Consider the following 9,784-nt stretch of genomic DNA (forward strand, 5'->3'; position numbering starts at 1 on the left):
TGCTGTTGTGTTTTTAGGACTCTTTGCAAGCTCCAAAGAAGACACTTTATTATTTTAAATTTAGTTCATGAGGAAAACTAAATCTGAACGAATATCAGAATTGCAAACTGTTTAAATGAAGACTCAGGTTTTAAAAGGCAAATCATAGACAGGCTTGGGAACTATATTTCTCAATAGAATGTATTGGTTACCCCTTTCCAAAAAAGGACTGACATATCCTTCCTTGTGTTCTGTGTTATATAGTTCAGGCAGCATGTTCAGGCAGCATGTTCCATGGGTCATCAAACATTCCTTACCAATTTAGTTCTATGCTAACTGAGAACCTGCATTTGCCATAAAAATACAATTTAAGACAGAACTTGACATATAGACCTGTAAGAGAATTTGCTAAAGATGGTGTTGTGTAATGAAACCGAAACAAGGACAAACAAGTTGTTGGGCAGTTGATCCCTATATATGTATCTTTGTCTCTATATGGTGGTCTTGCTGAAGATGAGATGCTGTGTTCTCTGAAACATTTGTCATGCACAAGTCTAGCAAAGTTGTTTCGTTTCTTGGCAGAGTGACTGAGTTCCAAGGAACTCTTGTGGTTGAACAAGAAAGATGACACAAGTCTGTGATCTCCTGAAAAATAGTCACTGCTGTCAAGGGGGATTTCATATCAATGTGTAGACTAGGATCAATACTCAGGCCAAATTTCCCGATTCTACAGACAGTTTGCCTTATGCATATATAAAAAAAAATCAGAGTCTGCTGAGTTTTCTAAAATTGCTGTCTGTGTAGACAGCAGCTATTCAGATACTTCCAGACCTTGTTTAAGTACTTGCACCCCTAATATATAGGGCCACATTTGTATACACATCACTTTTCACACACTTGAGAATATCAATAACAAGAATATATAACAAGATCCTTTCTTGTAATTAATGAGCCAAAACATGGGCAATAAAGTGTGCCCTGACAAACTGTATGGATTTCGCCATACTAGCAGCAGTGAACACCCCTCTCCCCAAAAGGCTCTTGATCTTACAAGCATTTTGCTAGATTGTTGTGAGTACACATGAATCTATCACCACAGTTTGTCTCGTCATTGCATTTTTAGCTATGAACACTTATTTAGGACTATGTTATTCTTTGTAGTCTCTTCTTTCGCATAAACTGTAACATGTTAAGGACTTTCTGAAGTCTTTGTAGCTTGTGCCAAGGGGGTTTGCAGTCTGTTGGCAGAGAATTGAATATAAATAGAGATCAAGGGTGTGACATTACAGCTCTGCAGAAAAAGCAAGGCATGCAGGACAGCAAAGAGATGAGAAGCCAACATGTAGACCTCTGAGGGGAGCAGGGCTGCTGGAGATGAAAGGGTGTAGGGGGAGAAGAGATTCAGCAGGGTGGTAAGTAGTGGGGTAGAGCTAAGAAATTCTTTGAATGTACTGACTGGCAGCTTGATTTCTTCATGTGATAAGAGATGAGTTAGCGAAGGGACATGAAGAGGGGAGTGACTGGATCAAATGTTCAGATAGGGGGCTTGGAAACTGCTTTATTTGGTGTAAACATGGTACAAAGCTACGCCATTGTACGAGGTCTGACGGGAAGATGCAGCAAGGGTCAAGGCAAGCAAGAAAGAAGGAGCAAACAAGATTTGACTCTGCACGTGGGAGAACTGAACAGGCTGAGCTGCTGTGAAAGTGAAGGTACAGATTTGATACAACACATGTAGAAAGACACACATAGTTGTAAGAAAATAATAAAAGATTTTTGCCTGGAGTGAGAGAGAATCTGGTAGTTACATTAGATCTAGCAAGATTTAGCAAGCAAGATGAGCCATTCTGAGATTTCCATGGTGAGTTCAACCTGGTGAGGGGCCAGCTAAGGTATTAGACAGGGGAAACAACTGAGAATGACCATAAGGAAGGAAACGAATGAACACAGACAGATTTGGGAGCCATTAATAGAAACACAGGGGTTGTTTTCAATGCGGGCTGTTAACTATTTCTGTTTTGCAGGATTCTTATCAACTGGTAACTCTCTATTATTGAAGTGGGGAGGAAGGTAGGGATTGAAGTATTTTTGTATCCTCTCTTGCCACAGATCTACCCCTTCATGTTCCTTTTTCACTTTAATCCCAAAGCCCATGTGTAACAAATGTGCAAATATTTAAGCGTAGCTAGCCAAAACCAGAATAGTCTAATGAATATATGGCCAGGTGGAAATGTATATACAAAAACATATGGCCTAAGAATTGTTTTTATATTTAGTCATACATTTATGAGAGAGTAACTGCGTATGTGTATTTGAATTCTATTTAATTTCAAAGACCATGACTTCTTGTCCAATTTTAAAAGAAAATGTTGCTTTCAAGACATGAACTGTTGACATAAATCATAGGTCATCATCTACCCGGGTGACTAACAGATTATAACCCTTTTAAACCAAGGGTTATATAAACAAAAGCCTCAGTCATTTAAGGGCTTCAGATCCTTCTACAGTAAAACAGGAGATAATATATATATTAACTATATATATATATAGTTTGACAATTATCTATATGGATATGATGAATATCTATATAGTTATATGATTAATATCTATATAGTTAATGATTTGTCTAAATAGTTCATATAGTTAATATAATAGTTAATATAGTTAATCGAATATAGTGTTAATATACTAGTTAATATAGATTTTAGATATAATATATATAATATATTTAGTTGATATAGATTTATAATATATTTATATAGCTCTAGTTCAGTAAACATAGATATATAGTTAATATAGATATTATATATACTATATATAACTATATATAAATATCTATATTAACTGTATAGATACATAGTTAATATAGCAATAATATAGTAATTACTATATATATAGTAATATATAATTATATGTCTATAAATATAAAACTATATAGTTTGGTAGAAATACACCCCTTGTCTATGACCAAGTTGGCTGCAGAGCTGGAAGATGTGAGAAGTCTGTATAACTCTATACACAAACAACATAGCCTTCCTGAAAGGGCTCCTTGGGTGAGCTGGGATATCCCTCTAACACAGGAATCTTCTTTCTCGAGCCTGACCTTGTATGACAGTGCAGTGATGCACTGAACATACAATCAAGCTTCTTTTGTTCAAGACTTTTGATCACTATGTATTGCATGTATTGCATGAAATATATATTAAATGGAAAGGAATTAAATACAACTGTCCTAAGTATCTTAAAGACACTGTAAGTTTATCCCTTAAGATGAGGAGACAAAGCCTCATGAATTTTCTAGCTATCCTACCTCTTCTCTGCTAAAGTGCTTTCATAAAGCCTGCTACCATGTGTCCTTTGATGCTTTTCCATCCTTATGCAGGAAAATCTGAAATATTTTAAATGTCTCAGATTCAAGTTTGAGCTGCCGTGTTCACTAAATTCTCTTGCATGCCAGGCAAATTGAGGTTATAAAGAAAGTTGTTGTTATCAACTGTGGCTTCAGTGGGCTCCTTTCTTTTATTTTCATTACCTGTGTTCTTCCCTTGCTTCCTGCAAATTGCTTTAATTCTGCTCTGAAAATGTTAATTTAGGTATTGTATTTTTTCTTAGGGGATTTACCCAGGTTATGCAGTTCTCACCTCTTTTGCTGCAGACTGTGGAAATCTCCCCACCCGCACATCCTGCTCTGATACCAATGCTTATGTCCTGAAGGCGGCAGAGAAATTTATAAAGCTAAATATAGATATTCTTTATTTTTATTAAAAAAAAAAAAAAACAGACCGGAAAGCTGCAAGCACATCTTCTCTCTCATAAAACAACCTGTATACTTCTATCGTGTGTAATATTTAGGTCAGGTTTACTGCCTGGGTGCCAGCTCTTCCCTTTCACTAGTATGATGATTATCATTCAACTTCCAAGCTTCCAGAATGCAACCCATTTTGCCACATTGTTTTTGTAGAGTGTGAGAAACTCTATTTACATTACTCAGCTGTCTTGCTGCTTTGGCAGTTCATTATCACGCCAATAAATATGTCTCCAGTAGACCCAAAGAACAAGACAGAAAACTGCAGAAAAAGAGAAGAATTACCCTGGTCTTTATGAGCCAGATGCATCCAGCTTCCCTCTAGGTCTTACAACTGGACCTTTGAATTCACTCACACTGCTCCCAGTGACCAATGGGGTTGCCCTTGTAGGACCAGAGCAAGATTCTCCTGTGAACTCTTTGGGAGCCCTGGGAAAGTAGAGCTTTGTTCTGAGCATCTGCTAGGAGGATGCAGTGAATTATCTATAACTTGAATGCCTGAAGTGAATCGTTCCCAGGTTTGCTGATGCTGGCAGTAACGTAGAGAACATGTCGTAAACAGGTGAGCTTGCACAGGGTTAGGACAGGCTCTTCTGTGATGAAGGTACAAATAATCCTTTGCTCAGCTTTTCATTCTTAGGCAGAAATGCAGAAAGAAAAGACAACTCTTAGTTTCATCAGGTCATACAAAAACTGGGAATTTGTTCCAGCTCCTTTCTCTAGTGCCTGCCTATTGTGGTTCCTGTCTGTTACTATTTCCTTCTGAAGACAAAGGTGAGATTTACACTGCTGGCAAAACTGCAGTGCTGCAAACCCCACAGTTTATTCTGGCAATAAGATATGTTTGCAGCTACCCAGGATGCTCATGGCTGCATAGGGATTATTTCTCCATGCCTGAAGTCATGTTTTTTTTGAGACATACTCATTTACAAGCTAGCATAGGCAGTCACTACAGGTGTGTGACCAAGTATAGACCCAGCATTAATGTCTGGCTTAAAAGTCAGGTTGCTTCCAGAATCAACATTAAGACTATGAGCATAGGAAAGAGTATTGGCCAATTCTATCAAAATGTGCCTGGATTTTGAGCCATGTCAATTTATTAACATGTTTCATTGCTGGATAATCATGCAGGCTCTGTGTTGAGATTTGAGTCTGTTTCAGTCTGGTAATAGTAGCAAGAAACAGTTCTATTGTCACATACACAGAAGATTGATGTGCCCCAACTTTTACAGGATGGGAACATAAAACTTCTTTCCTACGTTAGTAGGTGCAGCAATAGGCTGCATCTGATATTTAATTGGAGGAGTCAGAAAGAATAGGCAGCACAGCACTGCACTGCAAATTCATTAATTCCCAAAGCCACAGCAGGAGACAGAGAGATGGGAATTAAGCACAGCAGATGGAGACATAAAGCTTGCTTAAGTCCCCTTCATCCCCAAGAGGCTCCTTTTCTCTTCCCCTCCTCCCTTGCATATCCTGCAAAGAAGACTGTTAACAATCACCAGGCTGTAAGATGTAACACTCAGTCTAAACCCAAGAAGAGACTGGAATTGAATTCCATTTGGGGAAAAATACATCCCACTTCTATTTACTATTTAGAGCACAACAGCAATCAAAAATGGAAGAAACATGTTCAAGCACAGAAGAAAGCAGTGCTGTTCTAAGACCATACTTGAAAATGGGGTTTGTATTTACTATCCTTGGATTCAGATTCTGTTAAAGTAAGTTAGCATACTGCTCTGGCACACACTGTACACACTACTGCTGAATTAACAGAACTGGAATGCCTGATAATGAAACATGCCAATTTGCCTCAAATTAGTTATGAAGTAGAGCAAAATAAACTTAACTAAAACAGTAAATTAAGATGTTGTGTCCTTGAGGCAGACAATATTATTGTATTGATTTGCCAGCTGCTGAAGGGTGTCCACGTTCATTCCCACACTTTGGAGATGCTGTAGGAATTGTGTGTATTATCAGTGGTAGGCTTGTACTGGTCAGTGTCCTTATTTCAGAAAAGAGCTGAAATACAGGCTAGAAAGGGTCATCTATGGGTCTTCTGAGAATCAGCCATGCTGCCAAGAACGAGACTGAAACCCTTTTTTCTTCTTTCATTAGCTGACATTTTATGGGGTTTTTCCCTTTTCTCATCCTTAGTGGATGATGTGTCCTGTGACACACTCATTTTGTGGAGGGCGGAGATGCTTTTGTCAGATTCTTGTCTTTCCCTGCAATATGCTGTACACTTACCCAGGGAAGTGGATGAGGTATTTGTGAGTAGAGGTATTTGCGGATGCTTAGGGACATGGCTTAGTGGTGTACTTGGCAGTGCTGGGTTAATGATCTGGACTTGATGATTAATTGGACTTGATGATCTTAAAGGTCTTTTCCAACCTAAATGATTCTATGACTCTATGATATCCCCTCTGCCTTGGCCATTACATACAGACTGGGAAAATAACTCCAGAATATCACAGAGATCATGCAAAACCCAAGTGCTTGGCACTCCACTGCCTTCTACTGTTTGAAGCCACAGCATTTTACATCGTGCTGCACAGTTTGCTCAGTGCAAGGCACTAGAGAATTGAGCTCAGCTCTTGTTAAAAGAATGTGAAAGCAAAAGTCTGGAAAGTCCAATAAACCCAAAGGTGTGTTAGTACCTCCTACTACGTGGGTTTTCTCATGCATGTCTGGAGGTGGTGCCTTCTATTCCTTGCCTGTCTTTCACGGAATGATGTAACAAGATGATTTGAGACAAGATCAGAGCTTGCTGCCACAGAAACAAGGAGTACCATTCACTCACTGTCTCCCTGACCTCTTTCCTTTCTTCTCCTTATAGGCTCTCCTCTTTCCAAAGCTTTCCCTGATGCTCACAATAGCACAGTGATTTGACTTAACTCACTAGAAGAGCTCATAATAAATCCACAAAAATTACAGTACTGTTTTCTGTGGGGTTTGGAGTTGCTTCAGTTTGCTTTGCAATCCACTTCCTCAAGGTGATGGTATAAAGTAGCGAGAAGAAATGACTGCACAGCCAGAAGTGGAGGCTAGAGGAAGAAAGAAGAGTGGGAGCAGGAGGAAAGACTAGGGGATAGAGGTGAAGGAATGAGCCCACACTTTCCAAAGCAGAAAACTTCAGTTGCAGCATGGAACTGCAGCCTTGCCTGTATTTGAAAACCATGCTCTCAGTTCCATGTTTATGTATCTTGATACAATCTGCATCTTCATCCTGGAGTACTTCTCTGAGCTGTTTAGATTCTCAGCTGACAAGATCACCAGCTGATGAAAGAAGCAATGTGGTAAAGTTATTTTGATTTTGTGAATGCAGGTTAAAGGTCTCAAATCTTCCTGCTGATCCCCAAAGACTTCATATGGCTTTTTGAGTCTTTTGCGACTATGGTTGTGGCTTAATATGGAGAAGTCTGAATGATTGGTTTGTGCCAAAGAGCAAACCTGTGGCATGGGAGACTACCAGAGACCCACTTCAATGCCTACACCAAAAGCATTCCTTCACTCTGTGGAGACCTTAAGTTCCATATCCATGGTAGGAAAGAGGTGACAGGTGGCAACTTTTAAAACTTCCTAATTCTTTAACCTGTTTGGGTTTTTAAGTCTTTATTGTTAAAAGAAATTAAAGCATGCAATATTTATTTGGCACTCAAATGACCTATTCTGCTTTTCAATTTTCTTAAGGTGGCTCTTACTAACAGATCATGTACTAGCACAATTCCAGAGTTCCAAAGGGATGGTTAGCCCAGGTCCAGTGCTGAAATGATGAAAACTGAACACCACATGGGCAAATCACTCTATTCTGTTACATTTCTGCGTAGTGTTGCCAACCGTGGTTGCCCATGTATTTATGTAAAAGAATAAGAGCTTTCTGTACCCAACCTCCTGATGCTAAGGAACTGGTTCAAACTCGTGACATTTCAGTCCATATTGATGTGTTTCTGAAAAGAACACTAGATCAATTTGCACAAAAAAATCCTTAATGTAAGGACCTTTGTTTCACTTTTTAAGTGGAAGTAAGGCAAAAAGTATGAAGATATCACTTCAGATACCAGATTGCATCCAATCTGGCAGTCTAAAAACTATTGACAAATACAGATTAAGCCCAAATCAACCTAATGCCAATTTTCCCTACAGTCATTACCAAATGGCAAGAAAAACCTTTGTGCAATACACATAATTTGAGTCCTAATTACTAAACAAAAATCATTGAGCCTATGTTTGAAAACTTAGCATAGGTCATATCCACATACAGATATATGTGGATAAATGCTAAACTATAATCACACTGATGACATCAACCATATGAATACAGAGAAAAACCTCTATTATGAGATTAAGAGATATGAGACTAAGAAAGTAACAAAGTCATCAGCAATGTAATGCAAAATGTGTAAATACTATACAGCGCTGCCAAAGTACAAGGGCATTGAACTTCATAAATGGGAAAGACTTCTTCAGCAAGTTCACTCAAGTTCCTTCCTATGGACCAGATAAGACATAGCCTGAGAACAAATGTCCCAAGGGGGTCATTTCGTCCCCAGAATATATTTTGCTTACAAGTGAAATAGATCAGCCTATTTTGCGGCAGGTTTGAACTCATTGTCAATCGCAGTGTTGTTTGAAACGTTTAAATACTCAGCTATTCAGTGAAATGCAAGCTGTACAGGTTTTCAGGTTTTCTAATCAAACAAACCTGACTATTCTGGATCTTGTTTGCACCCTTTCGGAAATAATTAACAGGATCCAAAACGATCCTCATTCGATCCACTCTTTTCTTGGTGAAACGATCAGTTTTGCGAGGCTGCGGATGGTGCCGCGTGTGCGCGCAGCGCGGCCCCGCCAGACAAAGGCCGTTGCTGCCATCTGCTGAGGAGGAGAGGGAACGGGACAAGCATGCTTAAGCGTCAAAAATCCCTTACTGATGTCCATTCCAGAGAGAAATGCCTGCAAAGGCGAAGCCAACAGGAATCCCAGCTCCCCACCATCCACAGCGTGGAAAACTGAAACCCACGATGTTTTCTTCAACTCCATCTAAACCAAATCTACAATGAAAGGAGTGCAGCCCAGCTGTTTGTTACTGTCGAGATGTAGTCAGGGAACGCAGCAGGCACTCAAAAGCTATTTAGAATCATAGAATGGTTTGGATTGAAGGGACCTTAAAGCTCATCCAGTTCCAACCCCCTGCCACTGGCAGAAACACCTTCCACTAGAGCAGGTTGCTCCAAGCCCCGAGCAACCTGGGCTTGAACACTGCCAGTGATGCTGCAGCCACAGCTCCTCTGCGCACCCTGTGCCAGCGCCTCAGCACCCTCACAGGTAAGAACTTCCTTTTATCTAACGTGAATTTCCTGTTTAAGTCTGAACCCATTACCCCTTTGTCCAGTCACTACATTCCTGATGAAGAGTTCTCCTCTGGCATCCCTATAGACCACCTTCACATACTGGAAAGCTGCTATGAGGTCTCTATGCAGCCTTCTCCAGGCTGAACAAACCCAATGTTCTCAGCCTGTCTTCATATGGGAAGTGCTCCAGCTCTCTTATCACCCTCTTGCCCTCCTCTAGTCTTGCTCCAACAGCCTCACATCTTTCTTATGTTGAGGACACCAGAACTACACACAGTTCTCCACTACAGTATTTCAGCGTGCGGAGAACTCTCGGAGGGGTGCCAGGCCGGCACCGCTCTCACTACTACAGGCCTCTGGGGGGACCTCATCAGCGGTGCGGTGCACTGCGGTAGGGATGCAGTCCCTCCGCTCCGCCGAGGCAGCATGCATCCGCGACCCGTGACCACGCAGCCACCGCACAGCCTTGCCCCAACTGCACCGCTTCGCACAGCTCAGCACCTCCATGGCTTACACTCCTCCCGGCAGCGCTTGGCACCGCCTCCAGAGGGAGCCCCTGCGCTGAGTGGAGCAAGCTTCTGACCGGCGTTAGGAAGGACCAATCAGAGAGTGCAGCCGGGAAGGCTGCGAGCCAATGGAGGGGAGG

Source organism: Melopsittacus undulatus, chromosome 10 (assembly GCF_012275295.1).
Source record: "Melopsittacus undulatus isolate bMelUnd1 chromosome 10, bMelUnd1.mat.Z, whole genome shotgun sequence".
In the NCBI taxonomy this organism is placed as follows: domain Eukaryota; kingdom Metazoa; phylum Chordata; class Aves; order Psittaciformes; family Psittaculidae; genus Melopsittacus; species Melopsittacus undulatus.